Source organism: Pelophylax lessonae (genome assembly GCF_965119305.1).
Source record: "Pelophylax lessonae genome assembly, chromosome: 5".
In the NCBI taxonomy this organism is placed as follows: domain Eukaryota; kingdom Metazoa; phylum Chordata; class Amphibia; order Anura; family Ranidae; genus Pelophylax; species Pelophylax lessonae.
In genome coordinates this window covers 132,232,414-132,244,792 of record NC_138772.1, presented here as the reverse complement: position 1 = coordinate 132,244,792, position 12,379 = coordinate 132,232,414, and positions in this window count along the sequence as shown.

The following is a 12,379-nucleotide window of genomic DNA, read 5'->3' as shown; positions in this document are numbered from 1 at the left end:
TTTTATGGCAGCATTGCTTTTAAGGCTTATTGTAACCACTGCCACATGAACACAGATAACAATAATATCATTTGAAGCGCCTTCATGTACCTGAGCAATATGACAATCTGTTATATTGATACAATTGATCATTCATTTACAAGGTGACTGTGTAGCCCTGTGCAGCTTATGATAAAAGTGGGCTTCAGCTCAGTGAATGCAAACACAAGCAAAGCCTGCTGTGATATTATTCAGTTCAAATATATAATAATATATTTTCCTTTCAACTTAATGTGTGCTGCCACACAGACTATTTTTTTCAAAAACATGTGGGTAATAATGTAAGAAAGACGTTATAGTTGAAAAGTAAAAAACACGCAACAAAAACAAAGCATTTATTTTAAACTGCTTGCCTTTAAAACCATTACTTTCTCCAGGAAACCAGCGCTTGGTTATGTCAATGGTTAAAGCACAGGTGTCAAACAAGGCCCGTGGGCCGAATGTGCCCCCCCCCCTGGCCATTTCATGTGGCCCTCGCACCTCTCCTGCAGCTGCGGCACCCCCCTTGTCTCTGCTCCCACCTTGTCTCAATATTCCACAGCAGAGAGGACAGAACTACTTTGCCAGATCCTTCACTCCTCTGTGCAGCTGCAGAAAGGCTTGTCTTTGCCCCCCCTTCTCTGCAGTCCACAGCAGAGAAGAGGGCAGAACTCTTCCTACAGATCCCGCACCTCTCTGTGCAGCTGCAACACCAACTTGCCTCTGCCTCCCCTGGTCTTAGCATTCAACAGACTCTGCAAGCTGACTGCAGACCTCCTCTGGTTCTCCTCCAGACCCTGCACTGTCTTCTTCCCAGATCCACCCACATCTTCTTCCTGACAGCAGCAAGAGGTAGGGGGTGCATTGTGATGTAAAAAAGGGTGGGTAACTCTTGACTTTTTATGGTGGGGGGATCTTGACTTCTCATGTAAGGGGGCATGGGGTGCGCTGGACAGCTAATCTCACCGATATAACCGGCCCTTTGAGGGCAACTATAATGCTGATGTGGCCCACAATTAAATTGAGTTTGACACCCCTGGGTTAAAGCATCACAAACATTTTCCTTTTTTTTTTTAAATATAAAATAGTATTTTCACATTTTTTTTTTTTTTTGGCAAAGCTTATATGAGATTTTGGTGATTGGTTTTAATTTGATGAATTAAGGCCCGTACACAGGATATGAAAATCGGAAGGAAAATTTTGTCAGACGAACGATCTGCCGATTTTCGGATCGTTAGTATAGTGCTTTCAACAGCCGATTACGGATTTTCGGATGACAAAAACTGGATGTGCAGGCTATAAAATTTTTATTGTACATCAACACAACGTCCGATTTTCGTTTAATTAGTACAGTTTTCGACCAAAAAAATCGTAAGAGCCAGACTAGGCATGCTCAGAAATGAAAGAACGCATACAAAACAATACAACACATGACATCACTTCTGAAGTTGAATTCTGTCATACGAGGATTTTCGTATGAAAATAACCTCTTCACTTTCAACATGAGACTAGCATGCCACAAAAAACGGACGACAGATCGTTCGATAATCTGATCGTGTGTACGAGGCTTTACTCGTTCAACTGATTTTCTAGATGTCCCAGTTCTGCCTATTGAACCATAGAAGAACCATGGAGAAAATGTCATGACCTTTCTGTAATGTTCAACCACCTGCTGCACTAGGCGCTTTCTTGTTTTGGTAGCTATCAAGATTTCCAATGTAGGTAGTAGCATGTACATGGGATTTCAATTTTAGCATTACTGTCAGCGGCCATTATATGGCATTTAGGTGGGGTGCAGCCTGGTGCGCAGCAAAAATACACTCAGTCTAAATAAAATAACTTGCACTGAAAAAAAGCACAGACAGTTCACAGATAACCTGCTGGGAAGGCAGTCCACCTAGAAACACTTACAATTCAATCAGTGTATAGAGAGAGCAGGATTCAGCTGAACTGACAGCGCCTGCAGAGAGGGGTAGAATGTGGCCTGGCCCTCTTGTGCCCAAGCAGGGAGATGTCCAGAGAAGTTACGGCCCTATAATTTATCTTCTTGTCAGGAACCTTTCCCAGACGCTAGTTCTGTTCCTACCAGGCAGGGTACTCTACCAACTCCCAAAATGTGAGCCAAACCTAGGAGCCAGGGCCTTAAAAAGGCTTTGCCTGATCCAAGATGGTCGCTAGAGTCACATGGGGTGGCAGCATCCAATGGGATAGCTTCCCCAGTGAACCAGGAAACCATAGAGGAACCAGGTTCCTCCTGACTTCCTCTCCACCTGCAGTGGAGAAAGTAGACTGCACCTGCCTACAGGCAAACTGCAGGGCTATCATAGAAGTCAGCAAGGAAGTCAGCAACTGCCCTTTGTACACCAGGCCTCATGATACTTCCCAAAGGCAGACATGAAATGAAATCACATACAACTGTTGTACCGCAGGGAGTAACACAGTAAGTGTAGAGTGCTGAAAGTGCAGTTGCTTCTGGGCCAGAGAAACTAGAAAGGTCCAAATATGGTGGATATTTATCTTTATTTATTAGCTGCATGCTCACTTTCTCGATAAGGCAAATCTCTGTCGTGTGAGCATCTTGTACAGTCATAAGGAACATTTTACCAAGTTTTATTTCAATTTGGCACCGATTAATTTAGCACAGGGAGCCTGTGGCTGTAAACCTAAATGATGATGATAATGCAGGGTTTGGCCTTCAGGTATCAATCACCTGTTTGCTGTCATTCCTAAAGCATCAATAAAATTGATGTTTTAATTTACCTTGGTCGAAAAGCAACCTGAAAAATGTCTGAAGAGACGGCCTTATAGGCGGAATCTAATTAAGAAAGTTATTAATGTACTATTTGCATGTCCAGAATTAAATAATAAAACCCATTTGATTTACTGTTTTATAGGTGCACTACCTTTTTTGAGCAGTAGACTTTTCATATTTCCCCTTCTCTTTCATAAAATATAATAGAACCTTTTTCAAGCAAAGGGTTCATGCTTGCAACTTGGCTCTTTCGTTAATCCTATGAACAGTTAATCATGTGATCTTTCTGGTGACTCATGAGTGTTATTGACTATGAAAACTCAAGGTGAACATATAATCAATATCTTTTTATGTCAATTGCACATATCTCTTGTAAATATTTTTTTTTTTTACTAGGAGATGTTTTACCTAGGAGTGCACTAAAATTATGCATAATTTATAGGTGCAAAGTTTACGTTTTGCACCTTTACCAAATTTTTTTGGTACTATTTCACATTTTGCCAACATTGCAGCATATTATTTTCAGTGGACACGTTACATGCTAAGAATGGCTCCCTTCTTTTTTTTTATTTTTTATTGAAAATGCCTAGCAGAGTGAACAATGCATAAAGAAAACAATAGTTTTCTGTGTGCCTTTTCAGAGTTCTGCGATTTTCAAGGGCAGAAAATAAATTTCTCATAGTGTGAATAAGCCCCAATGCTCGACATTCACTAAGCACTTAGGGGTTAATTTATAAAGGATTCATTGAACAATTTTCATAGAGAGTATTTGCTGGGCATTCCTTAGTCTGTATTTTATAAAAATTTTTTTCCATAGACGATTCCACTCATGTGTAATGCAGCAGAAGGAGAATCTTGTTTAACAAAGAAAATGTGACATGCATCTTGTTTGTTATTGGAACTTCTCTATTAGCTTGTATGCTACTAGTGACTAGTGATGGGTGAATCTTTTTGAAAATGCTAGGGGGATATGGCAAATCCTCCTTGCAAACGATAGCTAAGTGCCATCAATATTACCACTTGCCGACCAGCCGCCGTACTTATACGGCAGCAGGTCAGCTCTGTCCCGCAAAGCAACGTACCTGTACGTCGTTTCGCAGGATCGCTAGTTGGGGCATATGCACGCACCAATTGGCTACAGGTGGAGTCAATCAGAGGGTCCGGTGGCCACAATGTCCCCCGGGAACCCCTGTGATCGCTCCTCCTGGAGACATAACGGCGATCTGCCGTTGTAAACACAGCAGACTGCTGTTCTGTCAGTAATGAACACAAGGATACTGTGTTCCTCTTATTTAGGAACACAAGTCTCTGTGTTCATTCAGCAAGCCCATCCCCCAAATAGTTAGAAAGCACACTTAACGGAAAATTGCGCAGGCATGCAACGCTGTACCCAAATAAAATTGATGTTCTTTTTTTCCCACAAATAGAGCTTTCTTTTGGTGGTATTTTACCACCTCTGCGGTTTGTAGATTTTGCGCTATAAACAAAAAAAGAGCGATAATTTTGAAAAAAACGCCATATTTTTTACTTTCTGCTAAAAAACATTCCCAATAAAAAAATATTAAAAAATTAATTTTTTTTAATCAGTTTAGGCCAATTTGTATTCTGCTACATATTTTTGGTAAAAAAAATTCCAAAAAGCGTATTTTAATTGGTTTGCGCAAAAGTTATAGTGTTTACAAACTACAGGATAGATTTTTGGACTCTTTATTCATTTATTTTATTTTTTATTAGTAATGGCAGCGAGCTGCGATTTTTAGCAGAACTGCGCCATTGCGGCAGACAGCTCGGACCCCAAATTGACATTTTTGACACTTTATGGGGACCAGTGACATTAATACAGTAATCAGTGCTAAATAATGTGCACTGTTACTGTATAAATGACGCTGGCAGGGGAGGGGTTAATACTGGGGGTGATCCAAGGGGTTAAATGTATGCCTGTGTGCTAACTGACTGTGTGTGTGTGTGTGTGGGGGGGGGGGGGGGTCTGTGACAGGCACAGACAGATGCAGCTTCAAACTGCTGATCTGTCCCTGCCTGTCTGAGAGAAGGTCTTCTCTCCATTTCCCGGAAGATCGTGGGAGGAAGGCGGCATCTCCTCCCATGGCCCGCCCCCTGCTGTGTCTAAAAAAAGCAGGAGCGCAGCTAAGGTGGCGTGCGCTCGCCGCCGAAATCACGTGTTTTCCAGTCACGCAGTAAAAAGCCGGCGGCCGGTCAGCAAGTGGTTAAAGTCTATTTAAATCCTCAATTTTCTTCCCCTCTTACCTCCACCAGTTTCTTTATTGGTAAATGCATTAAAATGCATCTGGGAAGCCGGACTTCTCATACAATTTGCTAGATAGTCCTAGATCTCCTAGATTGTAAGCTCTAACGAGCAGGGCCCTCTGATTCCTCCTGTATTGAATTGTATTGTAACTGTAATGTCTGCCCTCATGTTGTAAAGCACTGCGCAAACTGTTGGCGCTATATAAATCCTGTATAATAATAATATAATGATAATATGGGATGAGAGGTACATAGCAGGGTTTTATAGCACTTTTCTAAGCTCCTGCAGATGGAGCAATGTGCAGTCAATCTAAAGAACTGAGCCCTCGTTCACATTGAACGTGGCTTTGAAATCAAGCGACTTCACCTGAACTCGCACAATATCAAAAAGCCACATTTCAATCTGACTTTGGGGGTGACTTAAAAGACATCAGAGCGGGTTCATGCACAGATGTCTATTGAAGTCGCCCCCAAAGTTGCCAAAGGTAGTGCAGGATCTACTTTTGGAAATCGGTGTGGCGCTGCAAAGTCGGCATGGCACCAATTGGGACGGTGCCATTGCCGGCAATAGGATGCGATTTGTCATACGATTTGACCTGTCAAATCGCGTCAATGTGAACGGGGGCTCACGCTAGGTGTGACTATTTACTTGCCAACATAAATGCAGCTACAGCAACAGCAAGGGTAACAACACTGCAGTAATTTTTCTGAAGAAAAAGAGCATTATCAATTTATCAAAAAAAGTGACTATTCAATGGTTTTACTGGTTGGATCAACATGAATTTACAATGTGTTCCTATTTAGAGTGGACTATTTAGAAAAACAGAAAGCCCAATCTTACTGGTACAGGAAAACTACATCACAAATGGTATTTTTTAGTTTAACCAAAGTCTTGTTTTACTTAACCCATAAAATTTTTCCTAACTTAAAACCTAATACCCAACCTCAACTTAAGTAAAACTAAAGACCCCCGTATGACAGTCTAAACTAGTACCAAATCTAGTTACTATGTGATTCAAAAGCCTCATAATGTAAACATAATCCTTCCTTTGCCTTCTAACTGAGCCAAATTCTTCATCACTTGTGTCTCACATGTGCTCTCAACCAGGCACTGCAGCTCACAGTGGGAGGGGTTTAGCAACAGAGGAAATGCTGATGTTGCAGTCAGGCTACAGTTGGAGTCAGCAGCCAATTGGCAAGTCTCATTTTTTTTTCATTGTCATCTAGAAGTGCCACTAGTCTGTCAGTTACAAAGTCTGGCCTGCCCTTCTGCCACCTCCCTGATGCCAGTGACGTTCACGTGGTAGAACTCCTCCTAGCTTCCTGTACCATTGTAGGCCCACCGGCAGCTGTGTACATTGGTGTATGATGTGCGGAAGTCTGCCAGTTTACCCTCGTCCTTCTTTAAGTGAAACCACCAGCTGCAGCAGGTTTGCATGTAAAACCCCTATGTTTCTGAAGGTGTGGGATTTGTGGCTAATCTGAGATCAGAAGGTGTGTGAATTAGATTTGCTCTGAGGTCTGAAGGTACAGGAATTGGGGCTGATCTTAGGTTTGATAGTGAATTCATTGGGGCTGCTCTCAGGTCTGAAGGTACATGGATTGAGGCTGATCTGAGGTCTGAAGGTACAGGAATTGGGGCTGATCTGAGGTCTGAAGGTACAGGAATTGGGGCTGATCTTAGGTTTGATAGTGAATTCATTGGGGCTGCTCTCAGGTCTGAAGGTACATGGATTGAGGCTGATCTGAGGTCTGAAGGTACAGGAATTGGGGCTGATCTTAGGTTTGATAGTGAATTCATTGGGGCTGCTCTCAGGTCTGAAGGTACATGGATTGAGGCTGATCTGAGGTCTGAAGGTACAGGAATTGGGGCTGATCTGAGGTCTGAAGGTACAGGAATTGGGGCTGATCTTAGGTTTGATAGTGAATTCATTGGGGCTGCTCTCAGGTCTGAAGGTACATGGGTTGAGGCTGATCTGAGGTCTGAAGGTACAGGAATTGGGGCTGATCTTAGGTTTGATAGTGAATTCATTGGGGCTGCTCTCAGGTCTGAAGGTACATGGATTGAGGCTGATCTGAGGTCTGAAGGTACAGGAATTGGGGCTGATCTGAGGTCTGAAGGTACAGGAATTGGGGCTGATCTTAGGTTTGATAGTGAATTCATTGGGGCTGCTCTCAGGTCTGAAGGTACATGGGTTGAGGCTGATCTGAGGTCTGAAGGTACAGGAATTGGGGCTGATCTTAGGTTTGATAGTGAATTCATTGGGGCTGCTCTCAGGTCTGAAGGTAAATGGATTGAGGCTGATCTGAGGTCTGAAGGTACAGGAATTGGGGCTGATCTTAGGTTTGATAGTGAATTCATTGGGGCTGCTCTCAGGTCTGAAGGTACATGGGTTGAGGCTGATCTGAGGTCTGAAGGTACAGGAATTGGGGCTGATCTTAGGTTTGATAGTGAATTCATTGGGGCTGCTCTCAGGTCTGAAGGTAAATGGATTGAGGCTGATCTGAGGTCTGAAGGTACAGGAATTGGGGCTGATCTTAGGTTTGATAGTGAATTCATTGGGGCTGCTCTCAGGTCTGAAGGTACATGGGTTGAGGCTGATCTGAGGTCTGAAGGTACAGGATTTGGGGCTGATCTTAGGTTTGATAGTGAATTCATTGGGGCTGCTCTCAGGTCTGAAGGTACATGGATTGGGGCTGATCTGAGGTCTGAAGATACAGGATTTGGGGCTGATCTTAGGTTTGATAGTGAATTCATTGGGGCTGCTCTCAGGTCTGAAGGTACATGGATTGGGGCTGATCTGAGGTCTGAAGATACAGGATTTGGGGCTGATCTTAGGTTTGATAGTGAATTCATTGGGGCTGCTCTCAGGTCTGAAGGTAAATGGATTGAGGCTGATCTGAGGTCTGAAGGTACAGGAATTGGGGCTGATCTTAGGTTTGATAGTGAATTAATTGGGGCTGATCTGAGCTCTGAAGGTACAGGAATTGGGGCTGATCTTAGGCTTGATAGTGAATTCATTGGGGCTGCTCTCAGTTCTGAAGGTACATGGATTGGGGCTGATCTGAGGTCTGAAGGTACAGGAATTGGGGCTGATCTTAGGTTTGATAGTGAATTCATTGGGGCTGCTCTGAGGTCTGAAGGTACAGGAATTGGGGCTGATCTTAGGTTTGATAGTGAATTCATTGGGGCTGCTCTCAGGTCTGAAGGTACATGGATTGGGGCTGATCTGTGGGCTGAAGGTACAGGAATTGGGGCTGATCTTAGGTTTGATAGTGAATTAATTGGGGCTGCTCTGAGGTCTGAAGGTACGTGGATTGGGGCTGATCTGAAGTCTGAAGGTACAGGAATTGGGGGCTGATCTTAGGTTTGATAGTGAATTAATTGGGGCTGCTCTGAGGTCTGAAGGTACATGGATTGAGGCTGATCTGAGGTCTGAAGGTACATGGATTGAGGCTGATCTGAGGTCTGAAGGTACAGGAATTGGGGGCTGATCTTAGGTTTGATAGTGAATTCATTGGGGCTGCTCTCAGGTCTGAAGGTCCATGGATTGGGGCTGATCTGAGATCTGAGAGTGCTACTATTTACATTATATTATAATTTATTTTAATGTTACAGTCAGAGAACAGTACCAAATTTATGTAATTAGCATGTAAGTGTTAATATTTGAGGGATCTTGATTGCCCTACACATTTCTGGTTTATCCAATTGATAGTCATACAGATTTGGTTTTTTAACCAACAGATGTTTGAGTTTTACTGTACTTAAAAATGGACTTAAGATGAAATCTCACCAATATCAATAATTTTTCCCTCCATAACCTTATAATATCGTGAGGGTTAAATAGGGTGCTGTCCTATTGGGACTATATTGTGATATTGTGACTATATTGTGACCATGATGTTTAATTTGGTAATACTTATCCATAACCTCTAGATGGCGGCACACTCGATCCATTTATGTGGTTATTTATGTATATCATTCGACATTTGATTATGTTAACTAGCATTTGTTCAGTATAACTAATTTGCGGGCTATGTGAAACTTTCAATGTTGTTTTCATACATAGTTTTTAGGTATCAATCTCCGGATATTGAATGAGTTTCCGTCCCGTTCTTGGTTTCCCCCATCCAAGATGGCGGAGCGGTGCTCGTTCGCTTCCGGTCTCTGCTTACCTCTCCGCATAAATAGATGGCGTCAGTACGCCGTCCGCACCTTTGAAAACGTCATCTGTGACGAAACGTCGTCAGGGCACGGCGTACTGACGTCATCCGATCGCGACCTGAGAGTGCGGGCGAGCGAAGCCGTTCGGCCGGCGGCTGCATACAATTGCTCATTCCATCCTGGTTTCTGTGAGTGTTCTTGCTTTTATTTTTGGAATAAATTTTACTGTTTTACGCTATGGGAGCCTCTCTCTCTCTTTTTGAATGGTGAACATTGGGAACATCTGAGGATCAGTTGCTCGAGTCTATTGTCGGACCCCCAACCATTTATTATCATACAAGCGTGGTTGATCTAAAGATCTGGTAAGAGGCGACCCCTACTGGTTCCTTTTCGGTACTGAATCTTGGTGTCTCATTGGAATCTGATTTTTACACACTTTGATTTCGTTCACATGGTAAGAGGCTCATCTAGCTGGTGATGGTTCTACACCTACCTTTCATCATTGTTTTTCACTTTGGCACATATATTATTGTCGTCTAAGATCTTTGGTGGTGGTCTAATTTATACACACGATTTCCTCAAGTCACAGTGGTGATATATATCTAGTTGTTGGGTTTTACGCTATTGCGTATTTTACATTTCTTTCATGATCCAATGACCATTGAGTCTACCGCTCACGTGGGTCTGGATCTTCTATCAAGGTGACAAGATTCATAGAGCATCTGCTTTTCTCTTACCTGAATCTGGTAAGCCTATACCCTTAAGGGAGTCTGGTCCAGGATTACATCTAGGATTTTGTCATCATCATTTATTATTGGGACTTTATGGACTTTACATCTCCATTTATCATACTTAGCGCAACTTAATTTACAAATATTCTACAGGGTGTGGTCACACTTGAAGTTGCTGCTGTTCAAAATTATTTTCTTTAAGCGCGGTTAATCCCCCTCTATATACTATTATATTATAATACATAATATATTATACAATATATTATTTATTATTGACACTTAATGTGGAAAAGGTTGCTGACCCCTGAGGCTTGTGAATCAGCAATGACAATACTGATATCAATGCTCTGTGCAACATTTTTTCCCATCTCACTGTAGTCTAAGCTGCAAGAGAGTAGTAACTTTGCTCTAAAATGAGCAGCAATGCAGCATCATTGTCACATCATCACAGGAAGCATCATTAGGTGGACTTCACTGGCAGGATTAACAGGTAGTTGTGGGACTTTGCAGGGGGTCTAAGAGAAAACTGTAGGTGCATGTGCTATTTTAATGGGAAGCCATAGTTCTGATTTAATTGAACGCCTAAAATTAATTCTTAACCTAACCCTTAAAGTAGTTGTGAAGTTAATTATTAATAAAATTTTGAATAGATGCTAGTATACTTTTGAAAAATGATTTGTTACATTTTTTAAAAAAAGCTTGCCTGTAGCTCTTTGTTAGGCTGTAAATGTGCAGGATACGTGACCACAGACCTGTGATTCATAGATCTGCAGGTCAGAGTTTAGAGAGTGGGGCAGACGTCATTGCAGGAAGGGAAGTAATGCCACTGGCCGTCAGCGTTTTCAAGGTAATGAAATCAATCATACTTGGCACCATTGTATCACTTCCCCCTTTCCCCAGCAAAGTCCAGTGAAGTCGCTGGCAATCGATAGAGGAGGGATGGCCGGAGGGCATGGTTTTAACCTGACCATGGAAGATACAGGCACACTTTGTACTTGCACAGTGTGCTTGTATCTAAATGCAGGATGACAGAGAGCCTTAAGTGGTTGTAACCTTAAAAATGTAATTCAATGGTGCAATGGTTTTGCACAGAGCAGACCCAATCCTCTCCTTCTCAGGTCCCCCCATTGAGAAGGAGAGCTTCTGGCTCCTCCCCATTGACCAGTGCCCCCCATAGCAAGCCGCTTGCTATGGGGGGTACTGGTGGGTGCTCATTCTCGCCAGTGGCTTGGCCAGTGTGTTCACCTGCTGCATAAGTAACGTGCATACAGTGCCCCTTAGCTGCACGACCCTGTGCTGGTGTGAACCAGCCTTCTATCAACCCAGTATAATAGGGAGCCCCACTAGACCCCCACACATGACCTGAGTATGACATTTAAAAACTTTAGAATTTACAATCAATCCCCCATACAGCCCAGCGATCTCCATAGCCGCATGCAGTCTCCCCCTGGGAAGGAGAGGACAGGGTGTCCGGACCAGGAATCACCTGTGACCTGCAGACAGTCCAGCCAGGGTGCACCCTACGGCAGAGCCCCTAGAGTGACACCTTCCATCTGTGTTCCCTTACACACACCTTTTCACCTTAGTGCTTGGTGTGGTAGGCAGCTGGCAGGAAAAGGCTTTTTAAAAAAAAAAAATCCACTTTTTGCAGCCTCTGAACTACGCATGTCCAATCGTGGAGCCAGCAGAATAGTGAACTGCGGTGGTTGGCCTCAGATCAGGCAATGGGGCTTGTGAATAAAAACCATGCTTGATGTGTGCCATGGTGTCACTGCACAGGCACGCACCCAGACCTGCTGTCTGATCCAAAGCCGAGCTCAGCAGTGCACCATTCAGCTGCCTCTAAATGGCAACAAGTGGATTTTTCTCCTCGCTGTTGGCAAAACAGCCGCTGATTGAGCGCCTTTTCCAACATGTCTGTTCAACAGAAGTTAATTGTTAGATCAACTTTTGGGCAGCAGTGGGGACACATGGAACACACACACACACACAGTATACACACACACACACGGTATACATACAGTATACACACACACACACACAGTATACACACACACACACACACACGGTATACATACAGTATACACACACACACACGCAGTATACACACACACACAGTATATACTGTACATACACTATATACACACACAATATATATATATACACACACACACAGTAGACATACAGTACACACACAGTATACACACACACACACAGTATACATACAGTATAAAGACACACACATACAGTATACATACAGTTTACACACAGTATATACACACACACACACATACAGTAGACATACAGTACACACACAGTATATACACACACACACACATATACATACAGTATAAAGACACAGTATACACACACACACATGCACATAGCATAAACACACATACAGTATACACATACCATATATACACACACAGTATATACGCACACATA